Source organism: Somniosus microcephalus, chromosome 1 (genome assembly GCF_052327205.1).
Source record: "Somniosus microcephalus isolate GS21.2 chromosome 1, FLI_Smic_1.0, whole genome shotgun sequence".
NCBI lineage: Eukaryota > Metazoa > Chordata > Chondrichthyes > Squaliformes > Somniosidae > Somniosus > Somniosus microcephalus.
In genome coordinates, this window is record NC_140987.1 from 361274545 (window position 1) to 361298679 (window position 24135).

The following is a 24135-nucleotide window of genomic DNA, read 5'->3' on the forward strand; positions in this document are numbered from 1 at the left end:
TGTGGTATCACCAAGGCCCTGTACAACTGCAGCAAGACATCCTTGCTCCTGTATTCGAATCCTCTCGCTATGAAGGCCAATATACCATTTGCCTTCTTAACCACCTGCTGCACCTGCATGCTTACCTCCAGCAACTGGTGCACAAGGACACCCAGGTCTCGTTGCATTTTCTCTTCTCCCAATCTATTGCCATTCAGATAATAATCTGCCTTCCTGTTTTTGCCACCAAAGTGGATAACCTCGCATTTATCCACATTAGACTGCATCTTTTTTTTAATTCATTGATGGGATGTGGGCATCGCTAGCTAGGCCTGCATTTAGTGCTCATCGCTAATTGCCCTTGAGAAGATGGTGGTGCGCCGCCTTGACCCGCTGCAGTCCATATGGTGTAGATACACCCACAATGCTGTTAGGAAGGGAGTTCCAGGATTTTGGCCCAGCGACAGTGAAGGAACGGCGATACAGGTCCAAGTCAGAATGGTGTGTGGCTTGGAGGGGAACTTGTAGGTGGTGATGTTCCCATGCGTCTGCTGCCCTTGTCCTTCTAATTGGTAGAGGTCGCGGGTTTGGAAGGTGCTGTTGAAGGAGCTTTGGCGAGTTGCTGCAGTGCATCTTGTAGATGGTACACACTGCAGCCACAGTGCGCCGGTGGAGGAGGGAGTGAATGTTGAAGGTGGTGGATGGAGTGCCAATCAAGCGGGCTGCTTTATCCTGAATTGTGTCAAGCTTCTTGAGTGTTGTTGGAGCTGCACTCATCCAGGCAAGTGGAGAGTATTCCATCACACTCCTGACTTGTGCCTTGTAGATGGTGGAAAGGCTTTGGGGAGTCAGGAGGTGAGACACTCGCTGCAGAATTCCCAGCCTCTGGCCTGCTCTTGTAGCCACTGTATTTATATGGCTGGTCCAGTTCAGTTTCTGATCAATGGTAACCCCCAGGATGTTGATAGTGGTGGATTCAGTGATGGTAATGCCATTGAATGTCAAGGGGAGATGGTTAGAGTCTCGCTTGTTGGAGATGGTCATTGCCTGGCACTTGTGTGGTGCAAATGTTACTTGCCACTTGTCAGACCAAGTCTGAATGTTGTCCAGGTCTTGCTTCATGTGGACATGGACTGCGTCAGTATCTGACGAGTCTCGAATGGCGCTGAACAGTGTGCAATCATCAGCGAACATCCCCACTTCTGACCTTATGATGGAGGGAAGGTCATTGATGAAACAGCTGAAGATGCTTCTGCCCAATCACCCAACCTGTCCAAATCATACTGGAGTTTCTCTGCATCCTCCTCACAGCAAACATGCCCACCCAGCTTTGTGTCGTCTGCAAACTTGGAGATATTACATCTAGTTCCCTTCTCTAGATCATTAATATATATTGTGAATAGCTGGGGTCCTAACACCGACCCCTGCGGTATCCCACTAGTCACTGCCTGCCACTCGGAAAAAGACCCATTTATTCCAACTCTTTGCTTCCTGTCTGCCAACCAGTTCTCTATCCAAGTCAGTACCTTACCCCCAATCCCATGTGCTTTAACTTTACAGGCTAACCTTTTATGCGGGACCTTATCGAAAGCCATCTGAAAGTCTAAATACACCACATCCACTGGTTCTCCCTTATCTATTCTGCCAGTTACATCCTCAAAAAATTTCAGTAGATTAGACAAACACGATTTACCTTTTGTAAATCCATGTTGACTTTGTCCGATCCTGTCACTGATTTCCAAGTGCTCTGCTATTACATTTTTATAATGGACTCTGGCATTTTCCCCATTACCGATGTCAGGCTTACCGGTCTATAATTCCTCGTTTTCTCTCTACCACCTTTTTTAAATAGTGGGGTTACATTAGCTGCCCTCCAATCCATGGGAACTGTGCCCGAGTCTATAGAATTTTGGAAGATGGCCAGCAATGCATCTACTATTACTAGGGCCACTTCCTTAAGTACCCTAGGATGTAGATTATCAGGCCCTGGGGATTTATCGGCCTTCAATCCCATCAATTTCCTAACACCATTTCCCTACAAACACTAATTTTATTCAGTTCCTCCCTCTCATTAGACCCTATGTTCCACGATATCTCTGGGAGGTTATTTGTGTCCTCCTTTGTGAAGACAGAACCAAAGTTTGTATTTAATTGCTCAGCCATTTTGTTGTTCCCCATTATAAATTCCCCAGATTCTGACTGCAAGGGACCTACACTTGACTTCACCAATCTTTTTCTCTTCACATATCTATAGAAGCTTTTACAGTCAGTTTTTATGTTCCCTGCAAGCTTACTCTCATATTCTATTTCCCCCCTCTTAATTAATCCCTTTGTCCTCCTTTGCTGAATCCTAAACTGCTCCCAATCCTCAGGTTTGCTGCTTTTTCTGGCCAATTTATATGTCCTCTCCTTGTATCTTATGCTATCCCTAATTTTCCTTTTTAGCCACGGTTGAGTCAGCTTTTTTGTTTTATTTTTATGCCAAACAGGGATGAACAAATTCTGTAGTTCATCCATGCGATCTTTAAATGTTTGCCATTGCCTATCCATGTCAACACTTTAAGTAACGTTTCCCAATCCATCCTAGCCAACTCGCGCCTCATACCATCATAGTTTCCTTTATTTAAATTCAACTACTTCACTCTCCATCTTAATGATGAATTCTATCATATTATGATTGCTCCTCCCCAAGGGGCCTTGCACAACAAAATTGCTAATTAATCCTTTCTCATTACATAATACCAAGTCTAAGATGGCCTGATTTCTAGTTGGTTCCTCGACATATTGGTCCAAGAAACCATCCCGTATATAGTCTAGGAATTCCTCCTCCACAATATTGTAACTTATTTGGTTAGCCCAATCCCTATGTAGATTAAATCACCCATGATAACTGCTGTGCCCTTATTGCACGCGTCTCTAATTTCCCGTTTAATGCCATTCCCAACCTCAGCATTACTGTTTGGGGGTCTGTATACAACTCCCACTAACGTTTTCTGCCCCTTGGTATTTCTCAGCTTTACCCATACAGATTCCACATCGTCAGAGCTAATATCCTTCCTTAGTATTGTGTTAATCTCCTCTTTAAGCAGCAATGCTACCCCACCTCCTTTTCCTTTTTGCCTGTTTGAGTGGTGCCCCCTGCCTTAACGCCTGCTGCTAGTAATGACAGGTTGAGGGGAGCGTTTTGCAGTCAGAAAGGGACTGGGGGAGCGCTATTTAAAGGTGACTGCAAACTGCCTTTTTTTGTTGGTGACATTTTTGCACCATGCATTCTGAGAGAGAGAGAGAGAGAGAGCGAGAGACTTCTGGAGAGATTCAACACTGTGTGAAGGAGTTTTGGGTACTGAGCAGCACTTTGCAGGTTCATTTGGATTTGCCCTTCCTTGTATCGATTTAGAAGAGACTGTGGGGGCTGCGCCCTGAGCTCTTTCCCTGGGTCTCTCCATTGTTCTTTCTAGCAAATTTGATGTACAGGTCTCTCCAGGCCGATATTCAATGCTGCAATGAGCAGGATGTGGATGGAGAGCAAAATCAACCCTCCCCTTTAAGACAAAAACAGAAAATGCTGGAGAAACTCAGCAGGTCCAGCAGAAGAGAGAAACAGAGTTAACGTTTCAGGTCGATGACCTTTCGTCAGAACTCCCCTTTAAGAACTGGCCAGCGCCACTATATCTGTGTTCCATTGCTGACTGACATCACATGAGCTTCGCCAGCGCTCTGAGGTAGCGCCTCGCTCCTCGGCCTTTGCACCTTAAGACAGGTGTGAAGCGCCTGATTTAGCGCTCCAATCACCTCCAGGGGCGATAAAAGTCAAGTTTGCTGTCGGAGGTGATAATTAGCGCCAGGCGCTAAACGTTGCGCACGGCCAATAATGGCGCCCCAAATGGGGCAATACTTAATTTTTCCCCCTTGCTATTTGAAACACATTTTCTTTTCTGACTTCCAAAATGTATAACTTCATAGTTGTTTTAACATTAATTAACCTGCATCTGCCACGTATCTGCCCATCCTGTTATACTCTTTGTCCTCCTGCAGTCTTTCACAATTTTCATCACAATGCACAATTTTTCATCAACAAATTTCAATATTGGGGTAGATTTCCTAAGTAAGCGCCATAGTGGTGGGTGCTTGTTGTTAGCACATCGTTGGAAATTTTGACTATTGTTCCCTCAATTCCTGTCTAGATTATTTATGTATATCGTGAATAACTAAGGCCCTACCACATCTTTCCAGCCTGAGAAACTTCTTTTTGCATTAGCTCCTACATAGCTCTGGAAGATTTGGACTTGGAAATAAAGAGCAAGATGTAGATGTTCAAAATCAGAGGACAGTGTCAAGCTTTCAAATAAACCAGAATGACAACAGAAGTCCACCTGTGGAATGCCCTAGTGATGTTAATCCCCTTCTCAAGGAACCAGGTTTGGATGATGTTGATATGTCGCCATGTGAAGTCTGATGTTTGGAAAGGTCAACTTGCAGATTTGATAGTGAAATATCAAGACATATTTTCTAAGGAAAAGTTGGACTGTGGGGAAACCAAAGCCTTTATGCACTGAATCAGTTGAAAAATGAAAATTTTGTTAAGGCTGCTACTTCATAGTCTTCTGCTACTAGTTGATGAAAATTAGACAAGTCTTAAATGAAATGGAAGAGAAGGGGATCATTCAGAACTCTTCCTGTGAGTGGGCTTCGAACTTCTGGTTATTTAGAAAAAAATAAGCAACTGTTTGTACAGACTTCAGAGAGCTCAAAATTTATATCTTCAAGGACCTACACCCTCTACTATCACAGCATTAGGAGAAAACATCATGTTCACTCTATGGATGTCACATCAGGCTTTTACAACATGCCTCTACACAAGGAAGGCAAAATACTTACAGTAAAATGAGGCCTGCTTTAGTATCATTAGGTTCTTTTATGAGAATCACAACTTGCACTTTTGGAACCAGAGTTACATCAACCTTCTCTGCTGTCTAGATGGTCTCTTGCTTTTGCACCTAATGAAGAAACAACCTTGCAAACTGATTTTCAGTCACTCATAGCAGTATGGGTGGAAAATTGACATCTATGAACCTGCAATTTTCTGCAATGTGCTCCTTGGGCACATGGATCTGCACTGGCAGTGTGGAGTCAACCCTTTGATTCATGAGCTGTCATTAACTGCTGGTGTGGAAAGTTCAGCACCACTAGTTACCACTCAATAGGGACTGGAAATTTGGAACAAACGAAAGTTGACATTTAGCAATTTGACCAGAGCTCTGCCTCCTCAGTGCAAGAAGGGGTGGCCGCAAATGTTAAATGCATTTACTTTTTTGCTTATAATTGTGCCATTCATGAATCAACACCACTTAACCTTATGTTTGAGCAGATTCCAAAAATCACCATGGAACTTATAGGGTAAATTTTCAACTTGCAGCCCAACGTAAAACTGGCATTGTGGATCAGCCGCAACATTGATCTTATTGGAAATGAAAGTCGGGCGGTTTCTATAATGGGCGGCCAATTGGCAACACCAATTTTACAAATCCTGGTGGCGAGTAGAAAATCTACCCTTATGTTTGGTCATCCCTTGCGAGCTGAGATTGTTGCCGATTGATGCTGCACACCTCAAAAGTGTAGCTGAAGACCTTTGTGAAGGTTTCAGAGTTGCCTAGCAGAATGTTACCAAAGAGTATCAGTGTTAGAGAGTGCAGTACAACCAGAAAATAAAAGGAACCCCGACAGAGCACGCGATCAAGTATTCCTTGCTGATGAAAAGGAAAGGAGAGAAACAAAATGAGCAGACTGCTAGGGAATCACTATGTGTCAATGAGTTGACAAGCACACATGGATTATAGTATTCGGAATAAAATATGTGTCAACAGATCAAGAGAAAATATTACATAATAATCTTCTGATGGAAGCTAACTTGCTTGGAGGTGACCACAAAATGTGATAGAGCAGACCACTGGTGTGCTGAAACAACACTTCTGCTGCCTGAACTCCACTGGTGGAGCACTGCAGTGCTCAGAAGAGCAGGTGTCAAAATTCATGGTGGTCTGCTGCATGCTGCACAACCTCGCCATCATGGGGGCACAGCCCTTGCCACCAGCTCTCTTGCACAGTAAAACCTTGAGTGGTTCGACCCACTCGCCCCTTAGATTCTATACTCTGGATTTAGGTGCAGGAACTACAATGTAGAGAAAACTCTTGTAGACCAAGTTTGATGAAACAAAATGAAATTTTATTGCATAAGGAAAAATATCAAATCAAATGCAAGCAGATAAGGGAGTTCATGGGAGGGAAAAACACACAAGCAAATCATAACGACACAGTACTAACTAAGGCAAATACAGGCATCTTATATTCTACAAAGATCATCATGAAATAAGGAAACACACGGAACATCGAGGGACAACAACTCATGTTAATTGTACCCTTAATCCACCCCCTTATTAAACCAATCTAGATCTGATTGTGAAGGGCCAGAAACATGCTCACCAATCCCACTAGGAAGTGCACGGTTTTGAAATCGAGCCTGTGTTTGGTCCTTTCAGGCGTTTCGTCTCCACGTGGATCGTGGAGCCCCTGCGAGCTGCGCCACACCTCTCTCCTGAGGTGCGGGTCGGGGGCGGCTGGACACCGGCGGGCCTGGATGTCAGCGGGGTCGAGGATCGTCGGCTCGACCCTGGTTAGAGGAGCCTTGGGCTGGCTCCCATCGCTTCTTCAGGTTCCTTTCCTCTCTTCTCCCCAGCCAGGGTGCCTGGAAGGTTTCTTCACTTGGGACCTTTATTTTTTTGTTTCTTCTCCCAAGCTGGGTCGATGGCCTCTCGTTCCGGCAATGGCCCGGGGATGGTCGATGATCTCCCGATGTGCTTCCCCGGGGCGGAACGCCGGTTTCGAGATGGCATTCTCGATGTTGGCTTTCTTCTTCCTCCTGCGATTGACTGCTCCTTCTTCTGGGTGTCCGGATTCAAGCAGCATGTTTCCAGCTCTCCAACCCGGCGTGTCTGCCTGTGTGCCTGCGTGTCCTCCAGCTGCCAGCTCGTCCCAACTGCCGAAAAGTCTCTCCAGATATACCTTTCTTCCAGAGGCTTCACTTCCCGCCCAAAATCAGGTTAGTCTTTGTTTTATTCTTGGCGGGCTGCGAGCACAGTGGGGTAGCCATTATATTTTAAAATGTCTTAAACGGCTGGTAACAGGCCCATTTCTGGTCTGGAATTACCTTCATTGTTTTTAATGGCCTGCTGATCTCGTTATCTAGTCCTGGGTGCTGTTCTCATGAATATGAAATTGTCCCCTTTTGTCTGGGGCAATATTTTGATGGCCTTTGTCTCCAGGCCGATCTTGACTAGATCTGCATCTAATCCATACGCATATGTGTGGGTCTGGTTTCGTTCTCTCAGGAACGGCTTCCAGAACTTACTGTGGGTTGAATCCACAAATCTGTCTGAGGTTGCGCAGGAACCATTTTAAAGTGTCCCAATAAGCTGGTCACATTGTATGGCGGCAATTTTGTAGGCCCCTTTTTCTGGGCTTCTTTTAAAACAGTCTTTAAAATCATGGCCTCTTCTGCCATTTGACCCTTATTAATATAAAGTCCAATTTTGCGAATCCTACAAAGCCAACACAAAATAAACATTCCAAACCAAATTTATAATTAAAATCATGCCCTATTGCATACAAACGTCAACTAATCACCCTTGTGCATTCCCTTAGTGCCTGTCTTCCGTGTGCCTTTGCCTGTCCGAATGCTCATACACAGTGCTGCCCCAATGGCTGCAGCATGGCTCGTGGAAGGCTGCTGACTTTCAGCGGGGGAGACTGCAGATGGCCTTGGAGGATGACCTCGAGCAGCTCTGGGCCCAGAAGGCCCGGCTGCAGATTGCACCATCTCAGCATGGGCAGCGGCAGTCTGCGCTGGCTGTCTGACCGGCAACAGCCAGGGCACTGGTGGAGTGGCACGGTTGGTGGGACGAATGCTGTCATCCTGATAGAGGACAGCAGGTTCATGCTCCATGGAGTCACTGCCACTCCCCCAGCACCTGAGCAATCCTAGTAATCTATTGGAGGACAGATTGCCGGACTACTGTGACACACTGCCAGCATCTTTGAACACTAGTATCCAGAGCCATGATGGCAGCAGTCTGATCTTCCACTGCAGCACTCAGACATTGGGTGGCTGCTGCTTGTGCTGCAATGGAAGCTGAGACATCGGCCATCAGACGTTGCATCATGGTTGGGTCCACAAGTGTGCTAATGGAGTTTCCCACCACTTCTATGCTGGAAAGAATGAGCTCCAAGCTCTGTGCAAAGCCCTGTGCCAAGTTGGTACCAGACTCTTCCATTCTCCTTGACATTGAACGCAGGCTTTCTGGCAGGCTTTGCAAAGCACTGAGCATTTCATTGAGCATACCCTTTATCAGCCTTCTTCTGTAGCCTGCCCCATCGAAGTCCTCATCTGAGTCCTCTGCAGCTGAACAAACTTGTATGCGACCTCGCCCTCTGGTGAACTGGCACCTGCGCTATCCTTGCCCCCTGCTCTGGCTGCTGGCCACTCGTGCCAGGTGTCTCACCACATGCCTCTATGCTATCCTCTAAATTATGCACAGTGTCAATATCTGAGCTGATGGCTGGGAGTGTTAAATCAAGTGACGGTCTTCTTCCTCTTCCACCACTGCATGGCCAGGTTGCAGTTCTTGGGTATCTGAAAGGAGAATGGCACAAGTGTTGGGTTGTGGTGAGGGGAGGGTGGTGGGAAGTAAGAGGCGCATGCTTACACCATCTGCAGCTTGTCAATCAGAAGAGATTGTGGGATGAGGAGGAAAGTGAGATGTGAGATGGAGGATTAGGTGAGGATACCATCATCTTTGATGGTTTAAGCCCCACCTGTGGCTACAACCTCAGCAATGGCCATTCCAATAATGGCCAGCACCATCTCCTCCATGGGGGTTAGGACCTGCAGGTGCGCCTGTCCCCCGCCAGTTAGCTCCTGCTGCCTCCGGTTGTGCACCACCTTGTCCTGCAAGAGAGGGAAGTGTGTCAATGAGTGTGGTGCAATCTGTTTGGGTGATGTGGCTGTAATGGTTGAATAGCTGCCAGTGTGTGCATGCTGTGAAATGTGGGTGTGAGGCTTGCAGCAGTGCTAAGTTTGTGAGGGTCAGGTGAAGCTATGAGTGTTAGGTATGAGTCTTGATTAATAGAGATTGTTGGTAGGTGTGGCTGAGGCTATTGGTGCAGTTGGTTGGATATGGCATTTGAAGATATGGTCACTGACTATGAGCACTCATGTGAGGTCACTGAACTTCTTGAGGTACTGGGTCCAAGTCCTCTGGGCTTGACTCCTAGCACTGACCTCCATGGCTATCTGCTCCCACTGCCTTTTGACTGTGTGCCTGGAGGGCCTCCTGGCCCCCTGCAGATAAAGGGCATCTCTCCTCCTTGCCACCTCCTCCACCATGGCCTCCAGTGCAGCGTTGGAAAACTTTGAAGCCCACTTTGAAGTCCATGTTATGCCATTCTTTACTGTTTTTCAGGTCAGGTTGAGTTCCTGAACGACTTCCTGCATCTGCTCCAGCCAAAATGCACCTCCCCTTTAAGAGGGGCAGCCTAGTTTAAGCAGTGCAGGCTAGCTTTAACTGGTGCTAGCCTCTCACGATTTTGGGCCCTCGGCTGATGCGTGCAGCCAATGCTGAAATCTTTGAAATGAGCAGGCCGCAATAAGTTGGCATGCTGCCTGCATTACATTGACTGGACGAGGGTTATCGAACTTAGTCCCCACAGTCTCCAGTATCAGGTTCAAAAAGTTGTGTTTACATATACTAATGAGGTTAGCAGTGCTATTTCAGAAACTAAAGAGTTCAGTCATAATTGTTCATGAATAGTAAGCAGCCTATAATAATGAGAGCTAGCAATCTTCTCATAAATATGTTTAAATAACTTGGCAGAATTGCTTATATACTGCCTTATGAAGTAGAGATGTAGTGGGACTCCAATCCCCTGCAGTGATACAGTACTCATGAAAATATGAAAAGTTATGAATAATGTAGTTTACAAGTTGTTATTGTTATTCTACCAATTTCCATTTTTTAAAAGGGGGAGAAGATTTGAAGAGTTAAATTTTGCATGTAAAATCTTGCCGCTGATTAATGTTTATTTTGTTACGTGTTGGGAGTGATTGAGCCACCTGAATTTTTTTATGTATCTGTATATCTGAAAGAGATATATAAAAAAGAGCAGCAGAATGGTCAATGTAAAGGAGGTGAATGGGACTAATTGGATGGCTCTTTCAAAGAGCCGGCATTGATATGATGGGCTGAATGGCCTCCTTCAGGACTGTATGATTCTATGAAATCCTGTCAGGATTGTACCATCATTTACAGTTGAAGGAGGGGATAGAAATTGGATAAGGCACAAAAACAGGTGGGGGCACTGCCCAGCACTATTTGCTTGCGCCCGTTCTAAATGGTGCAGGCTGAACCCAAAATTCGTGCTGCCTTGCTCATTTACATGATTGCAAAGCTGATAGTGCTAAACGTGTTGCTGATTGGCTTAGTGCTCAACAGGGTGGGGGTAATATCAGGTGCAGTCTATTGGCCAATAAAGTCTGGCCTAGGCTCTCTCCGCTACTTAAAGGGGAAGTGCTTTGTTGCAGAAGCACGTCATTGTCAAGTGAAAGCAAGGCATGGCGCAACACCCAAGAGAAAGGGCAAAACATTTTACTGATGCGGCCTTGATCCTGAGGGTGCAAAGATGATGGGATGTCCTATACCCGCATGGGGGCAAGAGGCCATCAAGGTTGAACAGCAGAAGCATCTGGAAGGAGATTGCTCAAGCTGTCACTGTGACGAGTGTTGTCCCCAGGACCAGGATCCAGTGCTGCAAAAGGTTTAATGACTGATCAAGGTGAGTGAATGCATCAGCAAATGCCATATTCCACCATCTGCACCACAAGCCTCACAAACTGCTCAATGCACCACAGCCCCATCACGCACCTACCAACAGTCTCTAGCTATCACCATTCATACCTCACAATCATTGCTTCACTTCACCCTCACACACTTACCACTGCTGCAAGACTCATACCCACATATCACACCTTGCACACACTGCCAGCTATTCAACCATGGTAGGCACGTCACCCAAACACATTGCACTACACTCACTGACATACTTCCCTATCTCTTGCAGGCAAAGGTGGCACACAACCGGAGATGGCAACAGCAGATGGGAGGCAGCCAAGCAAGGGTTGACAACTTAACTGACCTGGTTGAAGCAGTGTTCGACATGATTGGAGGGGATGTGACAGCATCCGTGGCGAGCAGGAAAATGAAAACATTGCCGATGATGACGTTATGCTCATACCTAATCCTTCTTCTCACATCCCACTTCCCCCTCAACCCACAATCTCTTCTCACTTACAAGTTGCTGATGGTGTATGTATGGACATCTTGCTTTCCCTCCTCCCCTCACCACAACCTGACCCTTATGCCTTTCTGTTTTCAGATAAGCAAGAATTGCAACCTGGCCAGCCTGTCCATGAAGTTGAGGAAGAGACTGAAGGAGGAGAAGAAGAAGGCACATCAGCACTGCCTCTGACACTCGCAGACACCAGCTCAGAAAATGGCACTGTACGTACTTTAGAGGCGAGATCTGCACATGGTGAGTCATTGGGCATGAGTGGGCAGCAGCCAGGCCAGTGGGAAAGGGAAGCTCTAAGCTCCCCGGAGGGCGAGTTCGCGCACTAGTTCTGCTCCACAGGACTCCAATGATGACCTCGATGGGACGGCCTTCAGAAGAAGGGTGATGAGCATGCATAAGGAAATGCTAGGTACAATGGCAGGCCTGCCAGAGAGTCTCTTGTCACTGTCAAGGAGCATGGAGGAGTCTGGCTCCAACATTGCATGGGGTTTTGTGCGGAGCTTAGAGCCCATGATTTCCAGGCAGAAGTGACCCAACTGCCAAGCATACTCAGACTGCTGCCATCATCGCCGAGTTTACGAGTGTCAAAAGGGGCTTGCAGGGTGTTGCAGCAGTCCAGCAATCTATGCTCCAATAGATGGCTAGGAATGTTGAGGAGCCGCCCTGGAGGAGTGGCAGTGGCTCCATGGAGTAATAACCTGCTGTCCTCTCTCAGGATGGCAGCATTCGTTCTCCCACCACTGCCACTCTGGCAGTGCCCTTGCTGCTGCCTGTCAGCCAGCCAGCCCAGACTACTGCCGCCCATGCCGAGGTCTACAGCCAGGCCTTCGAGGTCCAGAGCTGCTCGAGGTCGGCCTGCAAGGCCATCTGTCGTCTGCCACAATGAAAGCCTTCCACCAGTCATGCTGCAGCCACTGGGAGAGCACTTTGTAATAGAATTAGAGTAGGAAAAAGCACACCAAAGACAGACACTAAGGGAATGCACAAGGGTGATTAGTTGATTTTGTTCTTTTGATTTGAATTTGATAAATTTATGAATTATGTTTGGAATGTGTATTTTGTGGTGGCTCTCATTTAGCTTTGTACCCAGGAGGATGCTGTGATGTTCCGTGACAGAGGGATGGTAAATGGGGAAGTGGTGTAAGATTTGCAAAATTTCTATATTTCCCCAAAGGTTATTATTAATAAAAGGGACCCTGCGTGGACATTTTAAATCAAAAAGGGTACCCAAGATGGCATCCACGCCTCGTGGTAGAAAGCCTGTGAGATTTTTAAAACTTGGACTCTGCGACGCAGGCAGCTTGTGGAGAAATCGAAACCAAAGCTGCAATTTCTGTGAAGTGAGACTTTGCATTTTGAAAACCAGACAGGACTTTGAATTATGTATTAGATCAAATTGGAGACAAATCTAAACCCAGTTAGGCCTATAGTTAAGGCCATCAAGCAGTTTGCATAAATAATCGTGAACAGCTTAAGGAAGCCATTGAGGCTGCACAGGCCCATTAAGATGTATTAATAACAACACAACTCGATGAGCAGGCCAGTAGGTGCGAATACCGGCCATCTAAAAACCAGTTAGTTAGATTGCTACCATTGTTTAAACTAGCCCGCCAAGATTGGAACAATGAACTAACCTGATTTGACGCGCAGATAAGGGGCTATCGAAAGGAGTATAACTGCAGGCCCGGGTAGCAATCGCTCTCTTGTCTCTTGTCTCTTCACTCTTGCGGTTGCCCTTGACTCTGCTCTCGTGGCTCCGGCCTCTTGGGCTGCCGCTCGTACTCGTGCCCTGGTCTCGTGTCGGGTTCTCTCTCCCCGGAGCAGATTTTCGGTAGCTAAGGACACCATATCAACTGCTAGGAAGGGGAACGAGACCCAAGTCCATAGCCATCTAGGATGCCCAGGCCGCAGAAAGGGGCGAGGCGAAGTTGAGCAGGTAGCCCAGGACTTGTATGGTTGTCCGACGAGGCGAGAAAAGTGGAGACGAAAAAGACGATAATAATTTGATAAGGGCAGAGCAAGGCAGTGAAGAAAACATATCGATGAGTAAACCAAGCGCCTAGTTATAAGCTGATGCTTGGGGAAGAAAGTCCTTGAGGATGGTGAAGACAAACACCTTGTTGGACACTGCGATAACGCAGGTGTCTATGCCACAACGAATAAACGGGCGTTTGATGCATGTGTAGGAAAATCTAAGCAGTTAAGACTGCCAACTGCCCTATAGGCACAACGTTACCGCCGACGACCGCCCAAGGGAGAAGAAGAGGAGAACCCATCGAGACAAGACGACGATGGTAGCGGAGGGGAAAAGGTGTGTCACAGTAATCGATCCAGCACCGCGCCCCTGAAGACCACATGGCGACGGGGTACCTAGAAGGACCAGAGACCAGACTTCAAAACTCGCACCCGTTAACAGTTGGCTTTTACTTTTGATTGGTGAGCATGAATTCTGGCCCCTCATAGCTTAATCTAGTTAGGTATAGGGAGTGGGATAAGGATAAGGGGATTGTTAAGATAGTTGTTTTCCCTCGATGTGCCGTATGTTCCCCATTCCCTGTATAAGCATAGTTATTTTGTATTTGCCTGTAATTTTATATAGTCCAAAGATGTGCAGGTTAGGTTGATTGGCTATGATAAATTGACCCTTAGTGTTAGGGGGATTAAATACGTGGGGTTACGGGGATAGGGTGGGATATGTGTAGGGGTTACGGGGATCGGGTGGGATATGTGTCGGTGCAGGCTCGATGGGCCGAAATGGCCTCTATCTGCACTGTGGGGTTTCTGTGATTCTGTGACTAGCAACTGCTCATAAGACTGTGTTATTTTTCTGTTTAATAAAACCTTGGCTTTTTGTTTATATCCAAACAACCTGTCTACTCGAGTCTTTTCTGCATCGCCGCCTGTACCTAAGTCTGGTGTCTAGAACCCAAGGGCATGGGAGCGATTCAAACCACTCACAAACATTCAGAGACATAGCTGACTGGGCATACGTGCCAAACACCACCACACGCCACCCCCTACAGTGGTGAGCAACAGGGATCTGGGGTTTCATTCACTGGAACCAGAGTCTGATGAGGCACTCACGGGCAGCCCATCTGGAATGGGGATGTGCTGCTTGCCTCCTCCCTTCCTCCTCCTCTTCCTCCTCCTTCTCCTATTCCTCTTCCTTTTCCTCCTCTTCTTCCTGAGGTGGTCCCGGAACCTGTGGTGGCAAGGGCTGCATGTTCATGATGGCCAATTTGTGAAGCATGCAGCAGACCATCATGAAATGGGACACCTGCTTCTGCGAGTACTGGAGGGCTCCTCCCAAGCAGTCAAGGCAGGGGAACCATTGCTTGAGCACGCTGATTGTCTGCTCGATTACGTTCCTCATGGCAGCATGGCTGTCATTATATGAGTGCTGGGCATGAGTAGTGGAGTTTGTTGTATCCGTGTGCTAATGGAGACACGGAATGCAGGAGTTGGTTTCACAGGTGTTTACTGAACAAAGTCTGGAGGTGAACTAACAGATACAAGACACTATGCAGGCTTATATAGCCCGAGTGGCCATTACCGGCATTACAGTACACAGGGGGCTCTTAAAGGCACATACACTACAATTCCTCTCCTTTTAGAAAACCAGTACATAATATTTTAAGTAATCATTAATTAACATGTTACAAGAACAATAATCTACACATTTGCTGCAGTTAATCAATTATAAGTCAGTCTCTCTGGAGGCTTCCTGACTCGGTCCGGATAACGCCTCGGTGGTGTAGTAGTTTTTGGTGGTGTAGTAGGTTCTTTTGGCAAGGTCGATTCGGCTTGAATGCCAGTGTCGGGTTCATCTGGTTCCAGTATCACCGGATCGGAGGTAGATACTATGGGTATCTCTGCTTCATCATTAGGCGTATAGAGTTGTGGTGTAGGTTGTCCCTTTTCGGATGACTCTATGATCTGGTCAGCATGGCGCCTTATTATGCTTTCTCCAATGTCCACGGTATACATCAGCGGTCCTAGTCATGTGCAAATAGTTCCAGGCTGCCATTTCGCGGTACGGTAGTCCCGGGCCAAAATTGTTGACCTATCTGGAAGGTTCTAGTTGGCCTTTCATTCATGCCTTGAAATTGCTGGTTCTCCACGTCCCATCTGATGTTTGGCTTGATCAAATCCAGCCGGCATCTTAGTCTTCTATTGAAGAACATCATGGCGGGAGTTTGGTTTGTAACCACATGTGTTGCATTCCTGTATGCAAACAAGAAGTTATCTACCTTATGCTGTAGATTTATGTCTTCATTACCCATGGCCTTTATGGCCTTCTTGAAGGTCTGGACAAACCTTTCAGTCAATCCATTGGTGGCGGAATGGTATGGGGCGGACGTGTAGTGCTTAACCCTATTGTTTTTTAAGAACTTCCTGAATTCTTCGGACACAAATTGCGGTCCATTATCAGAACAGATCTGTTCAGGCAGCCCATTCCTGGCAAATATGGTCCTTAATACTGTGATGGTTTTTTCCGTGGTGGTGGAGGACATCTTTATTACCTCCGGCCACTTGGAGTGTGCATCAACTGCGATTAAGAACATTGAGTCCATAAATGGACCAGCAAAGTCGATGTGTACCCTTTGCCATGGAGATGAGGGCCACTCCCATGGATGTAGAGGGGCTTGTGGTGGGGCGTTTTGGACCTTCTGGCATCCTAGGCAGCTCTTGGTCATTTCTTTGATGTCTCCATCGATACCTGGCCACCACACAAACACTCTGGCTAGGTTCTTCATTTTCACTCCACCCAGATGCCCCTCGTGAAGCTCCTTTAGCACTTTATCCTGGAGTTTGGGTGGAATCACCACTCTGGATCCACACATCAAGGTTCCTCGGCACACTGACAGCTCTTCTCTTCTTTGTGAGAATGCTGGCAACAATGGTTCGCCATGTGCTGGCCATCCCTTCACCGTTAAATCGTAGACTCGTTGTAGTGTATGTAACCTGTGCCACCTTAAGAGACTACCTTAAGGTGATGAACTACTTTCTGATGGCTCCTGTATATTGTAGTACCGGTGGTGACCACACCGGTATATAAACCCTGTGGAGCAGTTTGTATTTCAGTTCAGCCCTGACCCTCAATTACTAAAGACCTGTTTAAGTATTCTGTTGTCTGTGTCCAGTTATTCAGCATAACTACATTTGGAAAACACAGACTCAACAGTGGCGACGAGTCTGATCGTACCTAGCGGCAGTTTTGCATCCAAGGAAGCTTCGTCCTCAGAACGGGCGTCGAAAAGGGGCATCCGCCCTCATCATCCTGCTGAGCACCACATCGCACGGGAGGCATCGAGAACCCGATTTGGATTTGCTGGCCACGAAGTCCACCATCAGCAACAGGCAGTGATCATCCCTTCTACGACAGCGGCGGGTAAGCCCGATCTAGCGACACGGAGAGAAAGTCGGCCGAGTTGTCAGTGGGAGAAGGGGAGGGAAACCGAAGAAAAGGGCGGAGAACACGACCGCAGCCGGTGAAAAGGGCCGGACTGCAATCGGGCAGAGACGCGCAGCAGCCAGAAAAGCGTTAATGTCCACGAGGACCGCGGGAGCGACGGGGAACAAGAGCAGCAGCGTCGGGGGAAATAAGGACCACTGGGAGGCGAGAATGGCAACAGCGCGGTAATCGCCATTTTAGTCGGCGGGGGAAGAAGGTAAGCGCGGGAAAAGCCGCCAAGCGCGGGAAGCCGCCATTTTGGAAAAATAAATAAAATAAAGGAAACTCAACAAGATGCCAAAAACGGGTAACATCACTGCTTTTGATAGCGATGTAGAAGATTGGGCCACTTATGTGGAATGCGTTGAAGTTTACTGTACAGCGAATGAGGTACCGGCGGATAAGAAAGCACTAACCATATTAAACTCGATGGGTGCGAAGACGTACGGGTTATTAAGGCACCTTGTAACACCAGATAAACCGGTAGGAAAGAGTTTCGCGGAGATTGTTACTATCCTGCAAGAGCATTTAAACCCCACGCCGCTGCTGATAGCGGAACGATTTAAATTTTACAAAAGAATTCAGCTTAAAGAGGAAAGCAACGCTGAATTCTTAATCGAACTGTGCAAGTTATCAAAGTACTGTCAGTTCGGTACAGGACTAGCAGACGCTCTGAGAGATAAGTTTGTGTGTGGGCTACTAAAGGAAGGAACCCAGAAGCGACTGCTAGAGGAAAAGGATCTTATGCTGGACAAAGCTTTCAGCATTGCAGCATCGCATGAGGCAGCAGCATGAGGCACTGCAGAAATGCAGCAAAGGCCATCGGAATTCAGCACCAATGAAATGGCATTGGGTGCAGTAAAGTGTTATCGTTGCGGAAGGACAACGCATGATCAGAACCAGTGCTGGTTCAAAGATAAAGAATGCAGGAAATGTGGCAGACTTGGTCACATAGCGAAAGTATGCCAGTCAGGAAAGAAGACCAACAACAAAAAGTCGCCGCAGGGGAAGTACAAGAAAGTATACAAGGTGACAGAGAACAGTTCAGATGAACAAAAGACAGATTCAGACTCCAGCAGTAAGGAACTGGGTTGTCTAAAAATACATAATGTGGGTAACACAGCAGACCACCAAACTATCTGGGTCATGCTTCGGATAGCAGGAGTCCAAGTGAAGATGGAATTGGACACTGGATCGGCATTGACGGTCATGAATAAGCAAGAGTACAAAAGGTTATTCTCACACATTCCCCTGAGGGATACGGAGATTGTATTGAAAACATACACGGGGCAAAGAGTATACCCCATCGGAAAGATAAAGGTAAAGGTGGTCTACAATGGTAAAGAAAGTCAGGGAATGGACTTGTATGTGTTTCCTGAGGGAGGTCCACCACTACTGGGACGGGAATGGATCCGGAGAATAAATATGGATTGGCATTCCTTACAAGCACTAACTGTAGATTCCTGTAAAGAGGACGACGTCAAACCTAAACGACTGTCCAAAATATTGGACGATGCTAAGGAGGTGTTCCAACAGGGACTGGGGACACTGAAAGGAATTACGGCAAACATCAAGGTTGAAGAACATGCAAACCCAAAATTTTTCAAAGTCAGACCGGTACCTTATGCGATACGACCTGCTGTGGAAGCAGAGCTGGAAGGGCTAGAACGTTCAGGAGTACTGTCAAAGGTGGACTGGAGCGAATGGGCCACACCCATTGTTCCCGTCATGAAGCGTTCGTTGAGCAACAAGCCGGGGGTACCTGGGAAGGTTCGCATCTGTGGCGATTTCAAGATCACTGTTAATCCGGTTCTTCACACAGTGCAATAGCCGCTTCCGTGGATTGAGGATATCTTCATTTCGCTGTCTGGCGGGAAACACTTCACCAAGATAGACCTGGCGCAGGCGTACTTACAGATGGAAGTTGATGAAGCGTCACGCCAGTATCTCACGATCAACACACATAAGGGCTTATACCGGTATAATAGACTGGTTTTTGGAGTGGCATCGGCTCCAGCGATTTGGCAAAGGGCCATGGAGCAGGTATTACAGGGAATTCCAGGCACACAATGCTACCTGGACGACATTCTGATTACAGGAGATGATGATAAGGAACACCTCGCGAATTTGGAGCAGGTGCTCACCAGATTGAAAGAATATGGACTCAGAGTTAATCGCCAGAAATGTGAGTTCTTTCAGAAACGAATCTTGTACTGCGGTCACGTCATTGACCAGGAGGGGCTTCATAAGTCACCTGACAAGATCGAAGCTGTTGTGAAAGCTCCCGCTCCGGAAAATGTATCCCAGTTGAGGTCGTTCCTTGGGTTGATTAACAATTACCACAAGTTTCTTCCAAATTTATCCACGGTGTTACACCCGCTGAACACTCTTTTGCAAATGGGAGTACCATGGAAGTGGTGCGAGGACTGTAAGCGGGCTTTTCAAAAAAGCAAGGCACTGATCACCTCTAAGGAAGTGTTGGCTCACTTTAACCCAACGCTGCCTATTCGTTTAGCTTGTGATACTTCTCCATATGGTATCGAATTGCACGAAGGTCATCTGGGGGGAGTCAAGATGAAAAGCCTTGCTAGGGCTTATGTGTGGTGGCCAGGTATAGACAAACAAATAGAGGATCTGACTAAAAGCTGCTCAGGGTGCCAAAAAGTTCAAAATGCACCTCCAATTGCACCGCTGCATCCGTGGGAATGGCCTTCAACCCCATGGCAATGTGTGCATATCGACTTTGCAGGTCCATTCATGGATTCCATGTTTTTGATAGCGGTAGACGCACATTCTAAATGGCCAGAAGTGATTAAGATGTCGACCACTACCTCTGAAAAGACGATTGCATTTTTAAGAACGATATTTGCAAGGAATGGGCTGCCGGAACAAATATGTTCAGACAACGGACCACAGTTCGTGTCAGAAGAATTCCAGAAATTCATGAAGAAGAATGGGGTGAAACACTATACATCTGCCCCATATCATCCGGCTACAAATGGGTTGGCCGAGAGATTTATACAAATGTTCAAAAAGGCGATAAAGGCCATGAGCGAAGACCATATTCCACTACAACACAAGGTGGACAATTTCCTGATGGCATATCGAAACGCCACGCATGCAGTGACAAATCAAAGTCCTGCCATAATGTTCTATAACAGGAGGTTGCGGTCCCGATTGGATTTGTTAAAACCCAATGTGCGTAGGGAAGTCGGAAACAAACAATTCCAGCACGTAAATAACAAGGGCACTCGGAGTTTCGAAATAGGACAACCAGTGTTGGCCAGGGACCATAGGAATGATAAATGGCAATCCGGAACAATTCGTGCCCGACAAGGACCCTTGATGTACACGGTAGACGTTGGTGAGAACGTAATACGACGTCATGCTGACCAACTTGTGGAATCGAGAACAAGGGTCGACCCCATGTCTACAGCAGAGACACCAGTTGAAGAAGTTATTGAGCCTGTAGCATCTACCTCAGACTCAAACGTACATGATGATGTTCAATCCATAAGAGATCAAATGGATGAGTCACCCCAGCAATGAGAACCAGAGACCCCTGAAAGGCGTTATCCGGCCCGGATCAGGAGGCCTCCTCAGAGACTGAATCTTTGAACAGTTTTGTAAGAAAGTTGTATATATGTTATCCATGTTATGTTTAAATTGGGGTGTACACTATTAAGCTAAAAGGGGAGGAATTGTAGTGTATGTAACCTGTACCACCTTAAGAGACTACCTTAAGGTGATGAACTACTTTCTGATGGCTCCTGTATATTGTAGTACCGGTGGTGACCACACCGGTATATAAACTCTGTAGAACAGTTTGTATTTCAGTTCAGCCCTGACCCTCAATTACTAAAGACCTGTTTAAGTATTCTGTTGTCTGTGTCCAGTTATTCAGCATAACTACATTTGGAAAACACAGACTCAACACTCGTGAGAGAGTCAGGTCATTTCTCGTTTCCTTTTCAATGGCAGAATTTGTTACTGGTAGACATTCCACTATGGTTGAGTGGAACATCTCCACTGGGTCCACTGTAGGTGCCTCTTCTACCGTTGGCAACGGTAGGTGCGATAAACCATCAGCATTCCCATGCCGTTTTGATCCTTTGTATTCTATGTCATATTGGTGTGCCCCTAGGAAAAGGGACCACCTCTGTAGCCTTTGCGCTGTCATAATGGGAACACCCTTTTTAGGGTTGAATATGGAGACGAGGGGTTGATGGTCAGTCAACAAGGTAAATTTTTGTCCGTGTAGGTAATGGTTGAATTTCTTCACTCCCCATACCAGGCTGAGTGCTTCCCTGTCGATCTGGGCATAGTTACGCTCAGCTGAGTTCAATGAGCCTGACGCAAAAGCTATCGGCCGCTCCGAGCCATCAGGGAATCTATGCAATAATACCGCGCCTACGCCGTAAGGGGATGCATCGCACACCAGTCTGATTGGCAGTGATGGGTTGTAATGAGCCAAAACTTCCTTGGATGTGATCAAGCCTTTGCATTTATGGAAGGCATGTTTACAGTCTTCGCTCCATTTCCAAATTACTCCCGTTTGTAGCAGGTCGTTTAAAGGGTGTAGAATAGTTGACAAGTTCGGTAAAAATTTATGATAGTAATTTATCAATCCCAGGAACTACCTTAATTGTGAGACATTTTCAGGTGCTGGGGCTTTTATGACCGCTTCAATTTTTTCAGGTGACTTACGCAACCCTTCCTCGTTAATTATGTGGCCACAATATGATATTTGTTTCTGGAAAAATTCACACTTGGGGCGATTTGCTCGTAAGCCCCGTTCTCTCAGCCTAGTGAGCACCTGTTCCAAATTGGCAAGGTGCTCGTTGTCATTTTCTCCTGTTACAAGGATGTCGTCTAGGTAGCATTGAGTCACCGGAATCCCTTGGAGGACTTGTTCCATAGCTCTTTGCCAGATAGCTGGAGCAGATGCTACTCCGAAAACCAGTCGATTGTACTGGTACAGGCCTTTGTGTGTATTTATCGTGAGATACTTTTTAGAGGCCTCTTCAACCTCCATCTGGAGATATGCCTGTGCCAAGTCAATTTTGGTGAAACGTTTCCCTCCGGATAGTGAGGCGAAAATATCTTCTATCCTCGGAAGAGGATACTGTACCGTGTGAAGGACCGGGTTTACAGTCACCTTGAAGTCCCCACAGATGCGAATTTTTCTCTGTTCTTCAGATTTCTCATTATTCAACATTTTCTTCATGACCGGGACAATGGGTGTTGCCCACTCGCTCCAACCTATCTTGGATAATACGCCTGCCTTTTCCAAATTCTCCAGCTCTGCTTCGACTGCTGGACGAATTGTGTATGGCACCGGCCTTGCCTTAAAAAACTTGGGAATTGCCGCATCTTCCACTTTTATTGAGGCGGTGACACCTTTCAAGGTTCCTAGTTCCTGTTGAAATACTTCCTTGGCGTTGGCCAAGATGTCTTTTAATCGTTCAGGTATGACATCATCATCGTTTTTTTTCTTACTGGTCACCGTCAGTGCCTGAATGGAGAGCCAGTCTAAATGTATCTTCCTGATCCATTCACGTCCCAACAGCGGTGGACCACCATCTTGCAGAACGTATAAATACAACTTCTGTATTTCCTTGCCGTTGTATACAACAGGCACCCTTATTTTCCCTTTGGGGTATACTTTCTGCCCCGTATATGTTTTCAAGATAATGGATGTGTCTTTCAAAGGTATATGCGGAAATAGCCGCTCGTAATCCCGTCGACTTATGACGGTCAGAGCTGATCCTGTATCTAGCTCCATTTTAATTGGGGACCCCGCTATCGTGAGGGTAACCCAAATGGTCTGGTAATCTTCTTTGGCAATTACATTATGTAATTTGAGACAGCTTAGTCTCTTGTTTCCGGAGTCGCTATCGCTCTTCTGGTCTTCGGAGCCACTGTCCGTCATCATTTGTACCTTTCTGTACTTTTCCTTATTGATTTTTTTCCTGTCCGTGGATTTTTTGTTTCCAGATTGGCATACACGTGCAATGTGTCCAATCTTTCCACATTGCTTGCATGCTTTGTCCTTGAACCAGCAGTCCCTCTGGTCATGGGTGGATCTGCCGCATCGATAACATCTCTCGAAACCCTGTGTCATTTCATGGGTGCCGAAGTCCTGTGGCTTTTGTTGTATCTCTGCAGCTCCTCTTGCGGCTGCTTCGTATGATACAGCCACACTGAAAGCCTTGTCCAGTGTCAAATCTTTCTCAGAAAGTAGCCTTTTCTGTGTTCCTTCACTTAGGAGACCGCAGACGAATTTGTCTCGTAGAGAATCTGCCAGTCCTGCCCCGAATTGGCAGTGCTTTGACAGCTTTAGTAATTCAGTGAGGTAATCAGCGTTACTTTCATTCTTGTGCTGATTCCTCCTGAAGAATTTGAATCGTTCCACTATCAGCAGCGGTGTTGGGTTTAAGTGCTCCTGTAGGGTATCATCAATCTCCTTAAAATTCTTGTCCTTCGGTTTGGCTGGAGTGATTAAGTTTCGTAACAGCCCGTATGTCCTTGCGCCCATTAGATTTAGAAGTACTGATGCCTTTTTATCATCCTCTATTTCATTTGCTGTGCAATATACCTCCACTCTTTCCACATATGTGGTCCAATCCTCTATATCGCTATCGAAAGCAGTAATATTGCCAGTCTTAGGCATCCTGAAAAAAACTGGCGCCTCCCGCGCTTTCCTTTCTTCCCCGCAGAAAAAAAAATGGCGCCTCCCGCGCTTTCCCACCGCTGCCGCTGCTGACAATGCTGTTCTCCGCGGTTTTTATTTACATAGGTATTTTTAATAGGTGGAGTCTCGTTCCCGCCGGACTCTCTGGGACTTTTCCCTCCCTCTGCTTGGTCCGAACGCCGACCTGCTTTGCCGCGCCGGCCGTCTCCCGAGTGCTCCACCCTCTGTCTCTGTTTGCCTCCGCCTTCGCTGCTCGGCCCCGCTGCAGAGCCAGCCGATGGAGCCCCAGCCCGCCACCCAGGAAGGATTATTGCAGTACCTGCCACCAGCTTGGCTAGCTGGTGAAACCACAGTTTTTTTTTTTTCTTTCTTGTTTTTCTTCGACTTTCGTCTGAGGAATCGATCTCCTTGAGGTGCTGCCGAATTGCAGGTAAGTCCATTTCCAATTCGTCGCCACTGTTGTATCTGTGTGTTAATGGAGTCACGGAATGCAGGAGTTGGTTTCACAGGTGTTTACTGAACAAAGTCTGGAGGTGAACTAACAGATACAAGACACTATACAGGCTTATATAGCCCAAGTCGCCATTACCGGCATTACAGTACACAG